Here is a 23,443-nt window from a genome sequence, read left to right as displayed (position 1 = left end):
GCTGATAGTCACATTATTTGTAAATTTTCTCGTCAAAATGCTTCTCCCACAAATATTACATGGTATAATAGCTACTTCATAAATCACACAGTCTTTGATGAAGACGGTTGCTATAAAAAAGTAAATAAAACAACTTCGCTATTATCAGTAATTCTAATGATATTGTGACACTGACATGTCAATTTCATAGCACAAGACACGTTTTATGATCATTTCAAAACATTAAATGTATGTAATACATACTTTTAATCCAGTAAATACAGGAACACTGAATTAACGTCTTCATGGAAAGACTGGGAGATTTATGAAGTTGGCATGTCGAATGGGGGTTGGGGGAGCTGCATGTATTTTGATGAGAAAATGCCACCTCTGGCCATTGATTCCGTTGGGTCGTTTATCAGTCACAGATACTGTACGGACAATCTGACCCAATACGGCTCAGTTTATCTATATATCTTGCTCTGTCGAGCGGCAAAAGTGATTCTGCACCCGCTAAACTGGCTACACTATTTCTCTAAAATAGGATGCATTTGATTAAGAATGAACGTGGGATAAAGCACGCCGGTGATCATCTTCAGCTTCAGCGCATGCAGCTCGAAACAGCAATGCACAACAATAATAACTGTGATTGGGACTGTCATATTGCATAACATTATTAAGAGAACAATATTTTTAATAAAACGCTGTGAATTCATTGGGTTTATTTGCTGTTTCAGCCGGATCTTACAGAAAGTGTGCATCCAGGAGTTACACAATCTGAATAGCATATAACTTAGTTCAAGTTCACTAGTGAATTTGCATAATTTTGGGGCAGATATAAAAATTGTAATATTATGTTTATTATTTTGTATATATCTGATTAATCTCATATACACTCAAAAAAAAATTTTTATTATGCTGTTCACTTTATTTAAGCAATTAATCTTGATTTTACACCATTATATTAGGTTTCTGGTTCAAATGTAATTGATTCATGTTAAACTGACTTAAAACCGTTACTCTTTGACATAACTTGATGTTTTCATTTTGAAATAACATGTTTCAATCAAGTAACCTAAAGAAATAAGACTTTCACTTCCCATCATGCTTTGCAAAGGGGCTGAATTCAGAGAGTAAATGTTTAAATAAAGTGCAATTTGATGCATTTTTAACAAGATGAGAAAATTGAGAGACTTTTTAATGCTTAATGTTTTGTTATGTTGGTATTTAAAAGTTTGTTATGTTAGTGTTTTTGGAGGTTACCATTGTGGTGAAGTGTAGAGCATGTGCTTGGGTTGAGGACCTACTAACAATTATTAAAGTTGATTTAATAATAAAAATCTACTTTAACCATGCCATGGATGTAACAAAACCATATTCTGGCTAGCTAATAAAATCTTGTAAAAGGTTTTGTAAATGCACTCAAAAGCTATTCTTTGAATTAGTGGAATTAAATCATGGAAAGTATTTCCATGTGATTAAATGGCTTTCTTTCAGCATTAAGCACTTTTGTTAGGCTTACTTAAATAAATGAGTTGGTCCAAAACATTGCAAATTAGTTGGGCTGACACTATTAAATTAAGCTGTACCTAACCATAGTAAATAAGTTGAATCAACCTTAATAAATTAAGTTGACCCAACGTAAGTACATTAAATTGGAATAACATAATTGCATAATGCTGAAATTAAGCAAGCTATTCATGTGGAAATACTTTCCATGATTGTTTTATGTTCATTCAAAGAGTAATTTTTTTGAGTGTAGGAAGCGTTTCGTTGAGTTAAATAACCCGCTAGCAAAGTGCTCCAGTTTACCGGTGTTCATTCAGTGCGCAGCTCAAACAGCAATGCACAACTAATAATAACTACGATTGGGACTGTATATTACTTATGCTCTGGGACTATTTTGGGGATTTCCACCTGGATTTGGCCTCTCCAAATTGAAAAGCTTCCCATACACACAATACTGGTGTCATTTTAGAGGAAACCCTCTGCTGTTTCAAAAACCACTGCTAAAAGTGATAAACAAAAAAGGTGCTATTTGATTTTTTGGCTATTAATTGTGTAACTCAGGCCCTGTGTGCTCTAGCACCCTGCAGACAGTTTGGGCTGTTTCCACTAGATTGCTGTAAATACTGGAAAAAATATTTTTTTCTGTATCATGTATGCAAGATTTATATAAATGGATCTGAAGGGAGGAAATTTGAGTAATTTCAGGGTTTTCTGTAAAATGGCACAGGGATTATATGGGATTGGGGGTAACATTAAAGGTCCCATGGCATGAAATTTTCATTTTATGAGGTTTTTCAACATTAATATGAGTTCCCCTAGCCTGAATATTGTCCCCAAGTGGCTAGAAATGTTGATGTAAACCGAGTTCTGGTTGTCTTTCTCTGCCTTAGAGAAAATGAAGCTCATGACGTCATACCTCCCTTTCCTCGGCCCAGAGAATTTGGCACACCCATGCCAGCGCCATATTTGTTTGTCCTGGAGAGATCATGGCTTGTGAACGACTAGGCCCTAGCCCGGCCCGTGTCCAAAAGCTCATCAAAATGATCAGCCCGAGTCCGACTGGAGCCCGTGTTTTTTTTTTATCCTCCCTATTACACATTAGTTGCAGCCATTAAAATAGTTCAGTTTTGTTTTTAATGTCAAAGTAGTTATATTTCGTTTTGTTTCTTTATTAAGTTAATTTAGAAAAATGTTTGAAGCATTTTTTTGTTTGTTAAATTAAAGTTTTTGTTCTTTAAAGTGACGACCAAGCGGCCAGCGGCTGACAGTGAGTTAATCCAACGCTTTAGCCTCTGAAATCAACACTTGTCAAAGTAGTTATTTCGTTTTGTTTCTTTATTAAGTTAATTAAAAAAATGTTTGAAGCATTTTTTTGGTTGTTAAATAAAAGTTTTTGCTTTTTAAAGTGACGACCAAGCGGCCAGTGGCCGACAGTGACTTAACCCAACGCTTTAGCCTCTCAAATCAACACTTGACTTGTCTTGCTTATTAAATCCATATAAAACACTTAAAGCATCGTTTAAACGTTTAGCCTACTATCGCAACCATCACAGTAAAAAGGCATTTTTGACAAGATGAGGCAGGCAGATCGCAACAGCGCGCGCAAACGTAACGGGCTACACAATAAATAAAAATTAAAAAAACATGCAGGTTGTCTTACCTTACACCTCTCCGCGAAATTAATATAAATCCGATCTTCAATTCCCGCGCTATATGCACATTTAACGGAGTTCATGTCAACGAAAGCAACCGATATGATCATTTTATTCATCAGCTCATTTCAACACCAAAGCCCGCATTATGAGAACGAGCGACCTAAACACTGGTAAGAGCCTTAAGTCTCATTAGTTTTAATGATGTTTGTGTTTTTGAGCATCTCTTAGCTTATTTTCAGTTTCACTTGTGGCAGTGTGTGTGTTGGCTTGCTTTACTCATTTGCCGTCCTCTAAACACTGTGCGAGTCCGTCTTGACAGTTGCGGATTCGCGATATCATGGTCTCGTGTTGTTTCCACCAGCGCAGCATATCTCATTGTTTCTTTTAATTATTGAATGAAATATAAAATGTAGGAGAAGCCTAAAAAGGCCTGAAGCACGGCCCGCGTTTGAGGTAGGACGGGAAAATTGTCCCGAAGCCCGACCCTAGGGGCGTAAAAAAGTCGGGGCTCGTCGGGCTCGGGCAGAAATGCAGGGCTCTAAGACACGCCCCTTGAAACAGGGCATTCAGCCAGAGGGCAAACATCAGTATCGAAAAAATGCCTTTTATTTCTAAATTATGACATTTTATGATGTAAAAATCATACTAACAATATAAGTACACCTCAGAATATATTATACAATAAAATAAAGAATGCATGCCATGGGACCTTTAAAAGAGGTCATATTCCTCTATTCAGATTCATTTCAATAAATCTTGAACTAGGGAGCTGATTGAGACGCGCCCACACTGTAAAAAAAGAAAAGTTGACATAACTTAAAATTGTAAGGCAACTTGCTACACAGCTTTTTTGAGTTTACTCAAATTTTAAACAAAGTAGTTCACTTAACTCAATTAACTGAGTAAGGTCACATGTCTCCCAATTTAATATCTTTTGTTCAGCTGATTAAGTTTTTTATTTTATTTTATTTTTCTATGTCACCATCATGGTGATCAGTGTTTCTTTAGTTGGGCAGTTTGACGACTTTTTAACGTTTGGCAAGAAAAGATAATGAAATGCTGTCAGCTACTCGATGATAAGAATATAATCATTGTGTAGTGGCTTAATTCACAGATTTTATGAGTTTAATATGAGCAATATACTATTAGCTTTTTTTTATTGTGATTCTAGAAAAGATCAAATATGGTTTTAATCAAAATAGTTGACTACGGTTTAAAACCGATTGTACACTAAGCACACTGACCTCCTATGAGATTTTCTCACACAAACATCAAGAATCAGCTTATAAATCTCAACAATGGTTACATGCTTCATACCGAAATGCATTCTGGGAGCCATGGATGAGTTTTGCATGATGCACCCAGAATGCATTGTTAACTTGTATGCTTGTTAACTTGCATTTACAAATCGAATTTACAATTAATCCTATGGTCCAACAATTGTTGAACCAACTTATTTTGACCAGTTAAGCCAACTCTTTTGCATTTAATTGTACAGTTAACTAAAGCATTATCATTAGTCAAAATGTTTGTGAGTTAGATTTTTTACAGTGCATGGCCTCACAGAGTAGGCATTTACAGACGAGCTGTCATTCACGTTGTGTGCGCACTGGCGCGTTTTCAGTTCAGTTTTCCGTTGAGTTATGAAAGCCAGAGCGGTCGTGTGCATGTTATTTTCGGTTAGATAGAATTAGTGATTTGAAAGCCGAGTCGGTGATACCGGTATTACCGGTGTTGTCACACGTTGATTAAACGGTGGGAAAATTTCCTCACTGTCACATCACTAGATAAATATCAGGAAATGTTCATTTTGAAGTGAACTAATCCTTTAAAAAGCAAAAGTGGATTCGGACACACCCTTAGTGCACCTGCGCCATGCGCTCAGATGGATGAAATAGGGACCCTCGAGTATTCTGGAATGGATTTTCGATTCCCAACCCTACCCATTTGTTATGTTTCTGATTATTCGGCATCGGTTAGAACTAATTGGCCTATGAACTCAAGAAGGTCTAGACAGATTTGTACGAGGAGTCAAAGCAACCAGCCAAGCAACTGCTATTGAGACAATGCTAACAGACAGCTAGTCTAGACCTCCCTATCATGAATAGCCATGAATCACAGCAGCTTCCAAGTAGTTATTGCCAGTATTATGACACTAAATGATGAGCAACAAATCACTTTGTATCTGCAGGGAATTACCATTCAGTTCCAAGCTATTCTTAGCTTTGAAAAGCAGCTCTGACGTGAACAAATAAGTTATATTAGAATTGAAAATATAATTGATAACAGGTATGGGAGCAGCATGTTTTGAGTTTTGATATTTGGGATAGGGTCATCAACCCTGCCATACTATGAGCGGACACACACATCATTGGTGTAATCCATATATGCAGCAATAACCTCTATTTCCGTTCAGTTGAAATGTCGAAATGCAAATGTCTTTACTGTTTATCAGAACCACAGCGTAAATACAAGTGAAGAGTGAAACAGGCACACAATAGGAAGGTGTGTTTTTCTGCTGAAAATGAGTCATCGTTGACATACGAGGACACACCTAAAGAGACACACCTGCTCTGTTCACGTCTCTGTGTCTAAACACTCACAACATCTGGCACATGGAGTTCTGAAGTAACTGAAGACACACACACTGATAACAGGGCAACCGAGGACAGAACACAACAGGAAGGGAAACAAACTGACGCCATGTCTCCGTTCACATTCCTCACAGGAAGCTCACACACTCCGTTACTGAGTTCAGCAGTGAGAGTTTGTGAGGGGTGTTGACACACACTTCATGATTCATGAGCTTGGGATTTGATTTCGATTTCATTTCACTATTTATTCACTGGAAACGGGTGTATAATTAGGTCTGCTTTGACAATGACAATAATTCTAACTAAATTATAACTACAATTATACAACAATAATTATAACTAAAATGAAGATAATACAATTCAGATGTTTGGGTATCTTATTTGATATCAAATGTGTTATAAAAGGAAATATAAACATTTGCTGATTTAGTTGTTATAAAACAAAATGTAAAATTATTCTAATGCCACTAAACTTTTACAGAATGTATTCGATAATATAATTCTTATTAATACTTATATATTTTTAAAAGTGCCATTAATGTAAAATACTAAATTACCTATTCTATTTCAAATTTAATTTTGACAACCAGTGAATCCCAGTAAAGGTAAAATTAGTCTGTGACTATATACATACACATATGAATATATACATATTTATTTGAAGATATGTCATACTATGAATGCAAATGGAAGGATTTATCTCTCAACTAACCTGCAGGTTTAAATGAAAGCGAAGAAATGTACACCAAAAAAAAAAAATTTTTTTATGTCAACAGGTTCCACGTAACTGGGTTATGTTGAATTTAATTAACATTGTTTATTTCAGTAAACAAAAGGTTATTTTTTTTATTTTTACGTAAGGTTAATTCAATGCCATTTAGTTGAATCAGGTTAACATTCTTAATTTTGTCCAAAACTATTAAGTTTGATTATTCTAAAATTAATATCAAACAAAAACCGAAAACAAGTAATCCAGTTTAATTGATTATTTTTATTTAAGTAAATTGAACAAGCATCAAATGTTATTTTCGGCCTACTTAACTGAAACATGTTCTTTCAAAATGAAAATATTGAGTTGAGCTGAACCACAACTGTTTCAAGTTCAACGCAATGCAATTTTGTTTGAATGAGAAACCTAATAAAATGGTGTTAAATGAAAATTATTTTTTAACCCATAAGAACCCGGACCAATTTCTTCTTATAGGAAAATTATGGGGCATATAAAACAGGCTTAATGGTCCACTTGTAACATGTTTCTGCATTTGTTTTTGAAATACAACCCCTCCTTGTGAAAGATCTGTAATGTTACATATATGTGACATTCGGCGTTTATGATACATTTTATATGTTACATGTTACATTGGGCATTTATTTCTCAGTAAAAAAAAATAATTAAATATATATATATATTATTTTTTTTTTGTTGCTAAATAACAGTTTCTTTTCTTTTCCACAACATATATCAAAATGATGCATATTATTCAAAATTATTAACAAAACATATCAAGCCATGGACGGATCTTCCAACACTTATCCCCTGCTCACTGATTTTAAGAATCATTGTTGTCAGTGAAATGTAGAGATGCTAGTAGAGTCTGAAAACAGTTGCCTCAGCCACCATGGTATGTCATTTTGTCATTTTGTATGGATGATTTTCATGGCATTTGGTGCAGATCAATACCAATCAATATTTTAAACAGTGCTGTTAACATTTTTCGGAGTCCCAGATTTTATATAACACATAGAGAAAGTATATAACACTAAAAAAAATTATTGAATCTGCTAAATTCATTGAGCAGCTCATTAATATTTTCATACATCACACTAAATCCCAAATATTTAATATTTATACATCACATCGAAATTCCACCAACTGTTGTAAGGTTAACAGCCCGATGTGACATATGTCACCACAATATTTTTGTAACTTGTTTTATATCAATTTGTTTAAGAAATTTACTAAAATCAGGTTAATTGTAATCTATGATAAGTTATTAAAATGTTAGAATTGTTGCATGGGTTGAAAACCTTTAGTAACAAAAACAAGCGTTTAAAAAAAATGCTGACACTGCAACATGAGCTAACCAGACAGGCCACCATTTTGGAAATGTTGCCATGGCAACAAAAAAAATGCACAAATTGTCACATGACTAAACCTGGATGTTCCTCTTAGGGACTTCCTGAGTTGAAATTTAGGAATATTGCTTTAAAAAGACCTTTCCAGATGATCACCAGTGTTTGTGACACCTGTGTCACTGTGGGTTTTTATGGGTTAAATAAACTGAACAGTATCAACATGTTTCTTTTTTGGTTGTACCTGTAGTTCATGGAATAGGCTGAATAATAACCTCACTGATTCTAATAAAATTATTAGATTTAATAATAATAATAATAATAATAATAATAATAATAATAATAATAATAATAATAATAATTATAATCGTGACAGCATGCCACTTCTGCCTTCTCTCTGTATGTGTGTATAATATTTTTATTAAAAATAAAAACTATAACTTTTACTTAAGACATCGATGTGTCCACAAATCCCTCATTAATGAATTAATAGACACAACAAACTTTGATGTTAAGCATATACGACGTCATAGATCACAATTTTCCAGAAACACTCAATTAGATCAGTTCACCTCAAAAGTTCAGTTTTACGACTGAATGCCACAAATGTTGATGAAATGACAAAATTATATATATATATATATATATATATATATATATATATATATATATATATATATATATATATATATATATATATATATATATATATATATATATATATATATATATATATATATATATATATATATATATATATATATATATATATATAAACATATTCGTCAAAAGTGCTGAGATGAGAGATTGAGTCATCTATGATCAGGATTCAAGAGAAAAAAATCAGGTGGTGGTGGGGTGGTTCATCTTACCCTGACACACCCTACACATATTTATGTAGCACAGCAAGAAACTGAAAAAATAAAATAAATACATTATACGCTATACATTATTTATCCGTGCACATCATGAGGCTATTTGTTTTAATGTATGTGCCTCATAATAATCTGTAATCAGAATAACTTCCTCTTCCTCAGTGCCCCGTGTAAATGAAGCTCTTCATCGACCATCTTTAAAAATAAACGCGCAGGAGTTTATTATGAATCATTTATCAAACAAATTAATAGGAGCTTTATTAATCCAAATCAAGTTTGTCGAGATTATGTGAGTCAACCTTTTCCTAAGAACCCAATTAATAAGAACAATGTATCTCTCCTTTTCTATACCTCAAAGCTAATTTATCCATCCTTAGAGCTTCTTAGATATAGATGTAATATTGATCACAATAATAGTTGTACTTTCTGTGATTCTGAAATGGAAACAACCGCACATTTGTTTTTTGACTGCTTGAGTAGAGCCTTTTGGGCTGGTGGCTTAAAATTACAATTCATTTGATTCCTTCATTTTCTAAAAAAGACATAACTTTTGGTATAATAATGGAAGGTGTACACATTAAATTTTTCCTGAACGATACTTTCATTTTGGGGAATTTTTATATTCATGAGTGCAAATGCCTTAAACAAAGCCTTTGTTTTCTGTTTTTCAGAAAGAATTTAGGATTTTCTGTTTGTTTTTGAAGATTGTTAAAACTGAAAAGTGGTAGAAGACTTGGTTTATTGAAGAAATGTAAACTATTGGAAGGCCCAGTTGTTTAAATGCCCCCCCACCCCACCCCTTTTTTCGTTATTCTTCTTTGTTTTTGTTTCATTTCCTTCTAGTTGTGCTCTGTTATTTAGAGTTTGTAAATGATTTTGAATGGCCTAATTGTAATTGTGTTACAATAAAAAATAAAATTAAAAAAAACGTCCTTTTCCTCTCTTCTCTAATGACCTGTCAATCACATGAGATCCACCAATAGCAAACCACCACCATCCAATCAATTCCCCGCGGACAAAATCAAGCCCCGCCTTACATTTGTTCTTGTTCGCGAAGCCGCTTCGCTCGGATTTCTACCGAGGGAATCAGATTTCATCATGTTGAAGTGTTTAAATCAAGACCACAACACAAGGATTCAACTCTGTGAGTTAATTAAATGTCACTAAATATAATTGAATGTGCTTTGAACTAGTCTGTTGATATAATTGAATGAAAGATATGCCCTTTATTTGTTACATTTTTATCACATAGGCTATATCTACTCATGTGGTGCAACTAATAGGATTATAGCAGGTGTCAACAACTTCATCTTTATGAAGAGAGGATCGGGCGAGGGTGCTATAATCAAAAAAAGCTTATTTTATTAGAGATAATAGTCCCCCAGATCAACAGTGACACGTTTACCCAGATTTCCCGCAATCGTCGAGGCTGTTCTCGGCTGAGTGAAAATGATTCTGACTCATTTATAAAATCAGTCACTGGTGACTGGACGCCACCCGCTGGAGTAATGATGCCACCTGCGACCAGACGTCAAAATCCCCACACGTGAAGAAGAAGAAATACCTCCTGGAACCAAAAAAAAAAAAAAAAAACGTCTTTTGAATGTAATATTTGTTCATATGTTGTGCTATGTGCTCTGTATTAGACATCAGGACTAGTTGTTTAAAAAAATAATAATAATATGAAATGACATGTATAGGCAAAAACATTTTTTTTTTCATTCACCAATCAATTTTTAGGTTTCAGGATTTTTTTTAAAAAACCAAACTTTGTTTAAAGATGATTCTCAACTATGTTATGAAACATAACGCAATGAAAGGCTTTACATAGGTTTTCCCATTCATTCAATACAATGTTTTGTATCTAATTTGCATATGAATGTGTTCTTAGTGCAACATAAGAGTGTAATAATGGGAGTATTCGTTGGCGACATTTTCATAATAATATCTAATATTTATAGGAACATTATATCAGTTCTGAAAACTTGTGAAAAGTGTCCATTAAATAATGATTCTAAATACAAAATTGTTTGATGTGGCTTTGGATGAAATATAAATCACATCTTCATATCAGTAAGCAAGAGTTGTTGTGTACGCTTTGTGTAATCATTCTTTGTCAGTTTTGAGTGGTTAATATATTTTACAGTATAAAAGGGTTTCCGCACTTTAGCCCGTTGAAAGGTTGCAGTTGCAGTTACAGCATGAATGATCACACCCCTCTGAAACTCAATTTACAAATGAGTCTTTATATATAGGACACATTTAGGTTTTTTAATTAAAAAATAAATAAGAATCATATTCACAGCTTTTTAATAACTTTTCACATTTCTGAAGTTCTCAGAACTGATATCATTGTGGCTGGAGAAACAACAGATACTGTTTAGTGGAAGTATAGTGGTAATGTAGCGGTGAACTACAGCAAATATATGTCTTCTCATTTTCCCCAGTAGCTACAGCTATATTATATTAACAATGCAATCAGTCAGTAAATAAAGTTTAACTCTCTTGCATCTGGTCCGTTGCCATGGCTGCGTTCAGCCCCAACAAAACATTGCAAAACGTTTTTAAATGGAAACGGTGGTGCGTTGAACACAGGTTGAACACGCTGTTCTGATGACGCAAGAGTCGCAACTATGGCAGCTGAGAAGGCCATTGTTTGTGTTCTTTTTGAGGAATTTTCGGATCCTGATGAACTCGACATAAATACGTGTTTAATACTGCAAAACACATGTAATCACTGCCCTTGCCGTCCAGAATAAAAGATAACATCCCAATCCCAATCCCTATTTAATTAACTTTTTTATCTCCTGGTAATCAATTCTAATTTAAATAATTACTAATTCTTACTTTGTATTTTCTTTTCATTTTTCATGTAAATCACTTAATTACCATAGGCCTATATGACATTTGGTAAACTTGCCTTGCAATGAAGCTAAAAATATAAATAAATACATCATAATGCTATATATATATGTGTTCACCATATATATATACACCATATATATTAGGGATGCAACAATACAGTTAGTCCACGGTTCAATACATACCTCGGTTTTTAACCACGGTTTTCGGTTTGGTTTTTTGCTCTATTCTTAGGCGACTGGAACAGCAAGAGGTTAAGGAGGAAAAAAGACTATTTTTTATTGCAATACTCTTTCTTTATTTTACTTAAAATAATTGAAAAACCTTACTTAAACTTTAAACTTTACTTTGTACACCTTGTACACATTCCTAGTGTATTGTATAATATAAAATAAATAAATATAAAGATTTACACTGGCAGCTCAGAGCTGTACAGCAGCATTCAAGTATGAGATTGAATGAATAAATGTAAAAATAAAACACTACATAGACTTCACTATAAAATATACACTGATTCTTATTAAAGCTACTGTATTAGTTTTTCAGTCAAGAGCAGTGAGTGATTTTCACTTTGTCTTTTGTTGTTGTATTAACATTAAAGGGATAGTTCACTCAAAAATGAAAATTCTGTCATCGAGAAATGAATACAGGTTTGGAACAATATTAGAGTGAGTAAATAATGACATCATTTTAGAGGTGAACTGTCCCTTTAAGGACGGCGTGTTCACTATAGGCTGCGCGGCTGTCAATTTAAGACCTGCGTGCATCTAATATACACACACATGATGATTTTACTTTCACTTTAGACATATCCAACTGTGTTTATGTTGACCGTGTGTGTATTTGACAGTATTAGCGCAGTAAGACGACTACTTAGTTCAGTAATCACGTGTTTGACAGGCGTTTAGTGCGCGCGCTCTGAAAAGCGCATGTTAAAACCGCACACGCGAATGAGCCGGCAAGGCTTTAAAACGCATGCAAATAATGAACGTACGTGATTGTGAATAACTATAGTGTTCAGTGAGTATAACTCTACCACTAACGTGTGATGTGAATGTGTGTCGCGTTGTTCAGTATTGGGATGGAGGAAAATGATAGAATTTGCAGAAAAATAATTAAGCAAAACCGATAACCAATTCACAAGCGCGTATTGAACCGTGAATGCTGTACCGAACGGTTCAATATTAAATTAAGAATTGTGGCATCCCTAAAATATATATATATATGGTGTATATATATGTTGCTGGTCATATAATTAGAATATCATCAATAAGTTCAAAAAGGCATTCAAAAAGTGCAACTTGTATATTATATTCATTCATTACACACAGACTGATATATTTCAAATGTTTATTTCTTTTAATTTTGATGATTATAACTGACAACTAAGGAAAATCCCAAATTCAGTATCTCAGAAAATTAGAATATTACTTAAGACCAATACAAATTGATACAAAAACCAATGATCTTGCCTATGAAGGGGAGATTTGAGATTGGTCTGTAGTTGCTCATTATGGAGTTATCCAGATTTCTCTTTTTCAGGAGAGGCTTTACTACTGCGGTTTTAAGGGAGTTTGGAAAAGTCCCAGAAAGAAGTGAGGCGTTTACCACTTCTAGGAGCTCTGCTTCTAAACAGTTAAACACACTTTTGTAAAAAGAAGTGGGGAGTGTGTCAAGAGCGCAGGTTGATGTTTTAAGGTGCTTTACCGTTTCTTCTCAAATTTTACCATCAATTGCTTCGAAATCAGTCACAGTAACTTTCTGAGGTTGTGGTCTCATCTGACTCACCTCAGAGCAACGGAGAAGAAGGAAGGAAGAAGGAAGGAAGAAGGAAGCACTATCACTGCCAAGTGTCATAAGCACATTTAGTGATCCTATCACACAATGTCCTTATTCACTATGTGTGTGTGTGAGAGAGAGAAAGCCTATATTAGATCTTATTGAATCAAATAAGCTCATATTATATTTTACTGTCACACTTTAAAGAGTAAATTAATTTATTTAATGGACAAATTAAACACAAACGTGTAAGGCTTTTATTTGTACGCATTGAAACGATGGGACATGGGAGTGTGTTGTCTTCCCTTCGCCTCTCTATTAATGTGCTTGGACACAGAGCTCTGTGAACAGCCAGCCTCTTTTGCAATGACCTTTTGTGTCTTGCCCTCCTTGTGCAAGGTGTCAATGGTCGTCTTTTGGACAACTGTCAGGTCAGCAGTCTTCCCCATGATTGTGTCGCCTACAGAACTAGACTGAGAGACCATTTAAAGGCCTTTGCAGGTGTTTTGAGTTAATTAGCTGATTAGAGTGTGGCACCAGGTGTCTTCAATATTGAACCTTTTCACAATATTCAAATTTTCTGAGAAACTGAATTTGGGATTTTCCTTATGTAATGTATCTATATGTGTAATACGTGATGACGTAAACTGTACTTTATGATGTAAGCCGTACGGGGAAGTACGATGGGACACACGTGCAGAGTGAGTGAATAAAGCGCATCAGTTCAGTTGTCATCTGTTGCAGTCTTAATTTATTACAAGACAAACAACAATACATGGTGTCAGAAGTTGTAAATGCAAAGAAAGAAGAATGGCACAGTTACAGCCACCATCAAATCTATGTCTACAAGGAAACCTAGCCGAAAACTGGAAGATTTGGAGTCAAAAATTCGACCTGTTCCTAACGGCTAGCGGTATCGCGGAAAAATCTCAAACAGTGCAGTGCGCCACATTTCTACATGTCGCGGGTGAGGAGGCAATTCAAGTTTTCAATACTTCTGAATTTGATGATGATGAGAGAGACAAAATCAACGTTCTCAAACAAAAGTTCAAAGACTATTGTGAACCAAGAAAAAATCTACCTTACATCCGTCACATTTTCTTCACGAGGGCTCAAGGACCGTCGGAGAATATTGACTCCTACGTCACGGACCTAAAGAACAAAGCCAAAGAATGTGAGTTTGGAGAATTGCATGATTCATTAATCAGAGACAGAATTGTTTGTGGCATTAAAGATGACGCAGTAAGAGCAAGATTGCTAAGAGAAGCAGATCTCACATTAGCAAAAGCTGTGGACATCTGTCGAGCTAATGAAATCACATCCAGTCAAGTGAAAGCACTAAATGAAGAAGTAGACATGCACAAAATTAAAGCAGTAAAATTTAAACAGAAAATTAAGAGTATGCCAAGAGAGATGCAACATGATTCGAGTGACAACACAAAATGCAGCAGATGTGGGTACAAACATGAACAGAGAAAGTGTCCTGCCTATGGGCAAACGTGCAGACTGTGCAACAAAAAGAACCATTTTGCAAAAATGTGTCGAATTGAGCATAAACAGCAAAAAAAAATGCACACGCTTGAACAGACAGAGGAAGATGACAAAAATATGTTCCTTGGCACGGTTGAAGTTCAGAATAACAAATTGAAAAGCATTCAAGCTCTCACCACTGAAACGCAAGAAGATAAAGAAAAGTGGTCTGAAGTGCTCAAGATAAGTGACATGCAAGTGAAATTCAAGTTGGACACTGGTGCAGAATGTAATGTGCTCTCGTTAAAAATCTACAATATGCTGGGCACAACTGAGATGCTGAGTAAATCTACCTGCAAGTTACTTACATACTCTGGACACCAGATGTCGCCATTGGGACAGAAACAGCTCATATGTGAGTACAAAGGTGAAAAACACAAGATTCAGTTCCAGATTGTTGAAAGAGATGCACCTGCAATCCTAGGAAGATCCACATGTCAAGCACTAGGGATGATAAAAAGGATACATGACGTTTCTGTTGATAATGATGGCATTCTGAATCAGTATGAAGATCTGTTCAATGGTCTAGGATGCATGCCAGGATATCACCACATTCAAGTTGATCCGATGGTAAAGCCTGTAGTACATGCTCCAAGAAAAGTTCCTGTTGCACTGAAAGAAAAAATAATTGAAGAATTGCACAGGATGGAACAGATGAATGTCATTGCTAGACAGACAGATCCAACTGATTGGGTGAGTAGCATGGTTACAATTGTCAAGCCAGACAAAATTCGAATATGTCTCGACCCACAAGATTTGAACAAGGCAATAAAACGTGAACACTACCCGCTACTCACAATAGAAGAGGTAGTATCTAACATGCCAAATGCTAAAGTTTTTTCTGTGCTTGATGCCAACCAAGGATTCTGGCAGATTAAATTGGATGATGACAGTTCCAAGTTGTGCACATTCAACACTCCTATAGGAAGATATAGATTCCTGCGTTTGCCATTTGGAATATCGTCAGCATCTGAAGTCTTCCAGAGAGCCGTAGTACAGATGATTGAAGATCTGGATGGTGTGATAAACATTGTCGATGATTTGCTGGTTTGGGGTGAAACGGTACAAGAGCATGATGCCAGACTGAAAAAACTGCTCCAAAGGGCAAGAGAGTACAACCTCAAACTAAACAAAAAGAAATGTCAAATCCGAACATCACAAATCAAGTATATTGGTCATGTGCTGACAGCAGAAGGACTGAAACCAGATGAAGAGAAGGTGAGAGATGTAGTTCAGTTACCTCCACCAGAAGATAAGCAAGCTCTTCAAAGATTTCTGGGTATGCTGCAGTATCTTGCCAAGTTTATTCCTAACTTGTCAGAAGTAAGTGCTCCAGTCAGACAACTGCTGGAGAATGATGCTGAGTGGTTCTGGGGAAGTGAACAAGAGAAAAGTTTTCAGAAACTTAAAGCTCTAGCAACAAATGCACCAACATTGAAATATTATGATGTCAACAAACCGTTAACATTGTCAGTAGATGCCAGCTCTGAAGGCATGGGTGCAGTTTTGCTTCAAGACCAGAGACCTGTAGCATATGGATCAAGAGCGCTCACGGATTGCCAACGCCGATATGCACAAATAGAAAAGGAACTCCTTGCCATTGTATATGGATGTGAAAAGTTCCACCAATATGTATATGGCAGAGAAGTTCAAGTAGAAAGTGACCACAAACCGCTTGAGAGCATCTTCAAGAAACCGCTGCATCAAACGCCATTAAGACTGCAAAGGATGTTGCTAAGACTTCAAAGGTACAATCTGAATGTCATGTACAAGCCAGGCAAAGAAATGCACATAGCAGACGCATTGAGTCGCGCTTACCTTGATGAACACAATGAAGACCTGCTTGAAGAGGAGCTAGAGGTAAACTGTGTCACACCACAACTACCCGTGTCTGAAAAGAAACTGGAAGAGTTCAGGAAAACAACAGATGAAGATCTTGAACTGCAGAAACTGAAAGACTACATACTGAATGGATGGCCTACAGAGAAAAGTTCAGTGCACAAAGACATTCAGAAGTATTGGACTTTTAAAGAAGAAATCAGTTATGCATCAGGTCTCGTGTTCAAAGCATCAAAACTCATAATTCCAAGTAGAATGAGAAAAGAAATGTTGGACAAAATTCATGAGTCGCATCTGGGCATGGTGAATTCCTTATTTAGTGTTGAGATAGTTGTTAAAGTTCTAAAAAAAAAAAAAAAAAAAGGGGGATGTAATGTATCTATATGTGTAATACGTGATGACGTAAACTGTACTTTATGATGTAAGCCGTACGGGGAAGTACGATGGGACACACGTGCAGAGTGAGTGAATAAAGCGCATCAGTTCAATTGTCATCTGTTGCAGTCTTAATTTATTACAAGACAAACAACAATACACCTTAGTTGTCAGTTATAATCATCAAAATTAAAAGAAATAAACATTTTGATGATATTCAAATTAAGTCCGTCTGACGTTTTTCTTTAAAATAAGCATTTTTGTCAGGCTTCTATGTATAGGTTTCTACCTAAGTCCCGGTACTTCTGAATGGGCTGATGCTGGGATTTAGTGGGTTTGAAGTGAAAGTATTTTATGAATGTATACTATATGCGGAGAGCATTCACTCAGTATCGTTATCTCATTTTTGACCGAAGTGGCTTTTAGAGGCTTTTGCATCTGAACTCTTCACATATTAGGCTATGTATATCAATGTTTGAACGTGCGTGCCCCATGTCTAATAGTTTTACAACAAGCGTCCATTCATAACTGACTTCCAGAAAAACTGGATTGACCAATGACATTTCAGGTTACAATGAAATAAGTAAAGTCCCGCCCCACAACTGAGCAAAATTGAGTATCGAGGGCGAGTGGCGAGTAGTGTCCAAGCTCGCAAGGGCTTGATTTGATCTCATGCGCGTGCGGAGGTTTAAAAGGAGCTCGCGGGCAGCCGTTTCCTCGCGTGTAGATGTTATTCTCTCGCGGGAGTGATTTACTGCGCGAGCAAGCATCAGTTGTGCGGTCATTAATGGCATTATAATGCTGCCACAAAATAGGCTCATTTTCCAACTCCCCTATAGTTAAAGCTGCACTATGTAACTTTTCCGTCCGCTAGAGGTCACCTATTCAAAACAAAGGCGTAGTTTGATGACGCCAAGTTTGAGTGCAGAATCTTGGGACATGTGGTCTTCAGCTCTCAGCCGGTGGGAAAGAATCGGGATAGGACTCGGGCAGAAATCATGTTGATGTGATTATTAACATTACTGTAGTGAAGCAGAAGCAGGAGCGAGTGTTGTGGAGCTGAGGAACTGCTGGAGCGATTGTTAATTAGATGAACGCAACACGCGCATCGCGAGCAGCGGGACTTTTATTATGCCACAGTCGCCACTTCCGCTCCTCCGCTCATGAGTGTGAGGTAACGCAGCTTACCGAAGCATATTAGACACATCTGAGTGTGTTGATGATGGGATGGCGTTACTCTGTGCGTTCTCTCGCGGCTGCTATGACACTTGTTCACACTGTAGTGAGAGGAAAGCGTTTCTGCAGAATAAAACCAGAAACCGAGGGGAACGCAGATATGATGTCATCGACAGGCCACGCCCTCACACGTCCTGGTTCATTGGTTAAAGTAGCAATTTCTCACAATTTACAAATAGTTGGAAACATTTGGGATAGTACTCAACTGAACAAAATATATAACATATTGCATATTGCAATCTATAACCCCGGCGCTACGTCATATTCTCGCGCATGCGTCGTGGAGGCACACACGGAAGACAAGAAAAGGTTGAATAAAGGTGTTATTTTGATTTTTTTTGCGCACAAAAACTATTGTCGTTGCATCGTAAAATTATTGTAGAGCCACTGTGGTGAGATGGACTTTGTAACGACGTTTTAAGTGCCTTTTATGGGTCTTGGGAGTGTAAATGTACTGAATGCCAATGGAGGCCTATCTGAAGCCTTTCTCAGCATCAGCTTTACACTAAAATATCTTCATTTGTGTTCCAAATATGAACGGAGGTCTTACGGGTGTCGAACGACATGAGGGTGAGTAATTAATGACAGAATTTTCATTTTTGGGTGAACTAACCCTTTAATAGGCCAAGCGGTTCATTCATAATTCCTTAAGATTGCTGTGGAAATGTAGCCTGGATGCAGAGGTGGGTAGAGTAGCCAAAATCTGTACTCAAGTAAAAGTACAAGTACTTACTGAAATATTTACTCAAGTAAAAGTAAAAGTAACAATCATAATATTTACTTGAGTAAGAGTAAAAAAGTATTCGATGAGAAAACTACTCAAGTAGTTAGTTACTAGTTACTTTCGATCTGATTGATAAGAAGCGAAAACCCTGAATTTCAGGCTACTTGGAGAGCTTTCACACACCTCTCTGTAACACTTTACAATAAGGTTGTATTAGTTAACATTAGTTAATGTATTAGTTAACATGAACAACACCTCTGTTCAGCATTAGTTAATCTTTGTCAACGTTAGTTCATAAAAATCCAGCTGTTCATGGTTTATTCATGTTAGTTCACAGTGCATTGACTAATGTTAACAATATTTTAATAATGCATTAGTAAATGTTTAAATTAACATAAAGATAAATAAGTGCTTTATAAGTGCAGTTCATTATTAGTTCATGTTAACTAATGTAAGCTAATGAACCATATATATATATATATATATATATATATATATATATATATATATATATATATATATATATATATATATATATATATATATAAATAAATATATATGTGTGTGTGTGTGTGTGTGTGTGTGTGTGCGTGCGTGCGTGCGTGCGTGCGTGCGTGCGTGCGTGCGTGTGTGTGTGTGTGTGTGTGTGTGTGATTAATGGTTAAACAGTGTAAATTAATGGTGTGCTGGGCTAACTAGAGCTCTTCTTAAAACATACTTTGTTCTTATATTTGTATAAGTATATAGGCTATTCTTTAGGTAGGAATAAAATACAATACCGTTTTTATTTGTATGTATTTTCTACACTTCAGACAGGTGTCTGTCCGGATTTGTGTATACATGCAAGACGTCACATTAGGCTATTCAATTTGTTTCGTTTTGTGAAGAAAATGATATGTAAATGTGAAGATGAGAACGTTTGTTCGTGTGTTGTTTGGAGGATTCAAACGATTCATTGCTTGCACAAGAGCGCATATGAGGAAAACACTCGGACAGTGTGTGAAATAGTATTATAATAAGGGAAAATTTCCCATAGTTACCAAATGACCGTTAATAGTGTTCAAATATAGGCATCATTGTGACACTTACCGTTACATGTTCTTTTCAGGGTGGAATTCTTGTATGCTGAGATGTCAGTTCGTTTTGGTGCACACAACATGCATCGCATTATGAAACTATTCTTTTTGACATCTTGGAGTGAAAACATAGACTGAACTTGAGGCCACGGGCAATCTGCCTCCCGTAGCTCACACACATCTTCCGACTAAACGCGCGCTAATTATAAGCGGGTGATGCGTAGCAACCTCTCGCGAAGCAGCCTCTCCAACGTTTCGCGAGACTTGCGAAAGTCATATTCACTTATTTTAATATATATAATATAATTATTACCATTTGACAGTAACGGAGGAACGCCACCGAATGTAACTAAGTAAAAGTACAGTTTTTTCACAAGAAATTTACTTGAGTAAGAGTAAAAGTACCCATCTTTAAATCTACTCTAAAAGTACAAGTTACCCAAAAAATTTACTCAAGTAAATGTAACGAAGTAAATGTAATTCGTTACTACCCACCTCTGCCTGGATGCCAGCCGAACTTAGCCCCGCCCACAACATTTTTACTCGGGCAGTTCGGTCTGGAATTGATCGGTAGAGAAGTAATTATGCCCGAACAGAAACTGTTCGGACCAATGAAATCATCAGGGCGGGCTTTAGACGATGATGGACAGATGATAAACAGTAACGTAATCATCCACGTCATCAAAAGCCGCTTGGGTTGAGTTTGTTCTAATCCTAAACGGAGAACTTGTTCGTATATGCATTCACCTTTACTATTTCTCTCAGAAATGATGATCGTGTTGGTAAGTACTCTGTGTATCCTTAAATTATTTTTTTACAACACCGGCAAAGATCGTTTACACTCATCTTGTTCTTCTAACGTTAGGCTACTTATTCCAGCGTGCGTGCAGACAGGGTTGCCAAGTTTTTACAACAAAACCCGCCCAATTGCTAACGTTCCTCAAAACTAGCCAAAAACAAGCCCAATAGCTTTCCAGTGGGGGGTTCTCCGGGAAAAAAAAGGCATTTGGGGGGTAAAATATGTGTTATTTTGGCAGGGTTGGCAGCTAAAAATCGCATTCCTGGGTTTGTATATCACATAATTGGGGTCGCTTCAACCCGCGGACTTGGCAACACAGTGCAGTTGAGTTCTGTTGACATTTGACAACTAACGTTGTGCGTTGCTCCGTTGCTCTGATTGGTTGTAGGTCTATCCAATTGAGATCTTTCCTGGTTCGGTTGAAACACGCCCCATAATCACAGCCCAACGGAGCAGGAGCAGACTCATATTCTGACTAGAATTGAGTATGACGACGTCAGGCTAGTGGAAATGTGGAAATCGCTGTAAAAACCGTAAGATCATTTAGGTAGCATATTTACGGAGCCCTGCATATGACGTGCAGGAAAAAACTAGTAGGCTAAATCGTGCACGCGATTTATAAATCGAGGGAACAAATTAGTACATTTTGCGCACAATTTACTTTTTTTTTTGCATATCATGTGTGGGGCTCTGTACATATTAACTAACACATTGCTTTAATTTATTTTACAATCAAATCTAAATTAGCATTTCAAATAATATCTACGCGTTACATAATGGCGTAGTTTTGCCTTGCGATTACATAATGACGTCATAGCGCAATGACGTCACAACGTCATTTAGCAACTTCCCCTGAAAATGTGTTGGCATCAGTGGCTTCAACTGCACAAAGCTAAAGAGAAAGCGGCAAATGTGTGCTGATTCAACTGCTTGCCGCGTTAAAAAGGCCTTTAAGTCAAAAGTGTAGGTCTATTTGTTAGCGTTCCACTACGTCTCGGAGTGCGCGCAAAAAAACTGCCTGCCAACGTGCACGTGGGAATTTCCTTTCGCGGCAGTTACTGTATAATAACTCAAATCAACTCACATCAATAACCCTTTTTTCTTTTTCCACTCCAACATTCCAATTATTCCTGCCCACTAAAAGCTGCACAAATATATTTGCTTACCCCGATAGGCCTATGTAAACGATTTAGAAAAAGATCCATCGATTCACAATTTATATCATCGCTATGAATCTACGATATGTATTGTCATATGAAATCACCAATCCCTAACATGCAGTAAAGTTAATATTTCAAACACATTTGACAAGCTATCAACAAGTAGAATTGACCATGACATCCTTATTCCAGAAGAGTTGTGCATGAATGTTGGGGTTGGGGGGAGGGGCATGTCTGGTCTGAACTAGTTGATGCATGAAAACAGCTCCTGATAAAGAGGTTGACTGGCTCAAAGTATTTTGAGTATTTTAAAAAAATACAAAAATAGTCATCTTAAATGTATTTAAATACAAATTACATTTGATTTTTTTTCCAAAGGGTTTAAAATACAAAATAGTATTTTGTATTTCAAATACGTATTTTAAATACATGTATCTTAAAGGGTTAGTTCACCCAACAATGAAAATTCTGTCATTAATTACTCACCCTCATGTCGTTCTACACCCGTAAGACCTCCTTTCATCTTCAGAACACAAATTAAGATATTTTTGTTGAAAGCTGATGCTGAGAAAGGCTTCAGATAGGCCTCCATTGGCATTCAGTACATTCACACTCACAAGACCCATAAAAGGCACTTAAAACGTCGTTACAAAGTCCATCTCACCACAGTGACTCTACAATAATTTTACGATGCGACGACAATAGTTTTTGTGCGAAAAAAAATCTAAATAACGCCTTTATCCAACTTGTTCTCGTCTTCCGTGTATGCCTCCACGACGCATGCGCGAGAATATGACGCAGATCCGGCGTTCAGACACATGACCCAGAAGCGATTTGTTTACAAGCAGAGGAAGACGCGCGTGTCTAAGCTGTTGAATTCTACATTGATCGTGCTTTAGGTCTCGGCGTAGTTCTCAAAATGGGGCTTAAGTGTGCATTTCATGGATTCCCGAACGCCGGCGCTACGTCATATTCTCGCGCATGCGTCGTGGAGGCACACACGGAAGACAAGAAGAGGTTGAATAAAGTCGTTATTTAGATTTTTTTTTTCGCACAAAAACTATTGTCGTCGCTTCGTAAAATTATTGTAGAGCCACTGTGGTGAGATGGACTTTGTAACGACGTTTTAAGTGCCTTTTATGGGTCTTGGGAGTGTAAATGTACTGAATGCCAATGGAGGCCTATCTGAAGCCTTTCTCAGCATCAGCTTTACACTAAAATATCTTCATTTGTGTTCCGAATATGAAAGGAGGTCTTACGGGTGTCGAACGACATGAGGGTGAGTAATTAATGACAGAATTTTCATTTTTGGGTGAACTAACCCTTTAAATACTGCCCATCCCTGATGGCACCGCTGCACTAATGGGACGTCTCAAAG

Source organism: Gobio gobio, assembly GCF_949357685.1.
Source record: "Gobio gobio genome assembly, chromosome: 18".
In the NCBI taxonomy this organism is placed as follows: domain Eukaryota; kingdom Metazoa; phylum Chordata; class Actinopteri; order Cypriniformes; family Gobionidae; genus Gobio; species Gobio gobio.
This window is presented reverse-complemented; position numbering follows the sequence as displayed.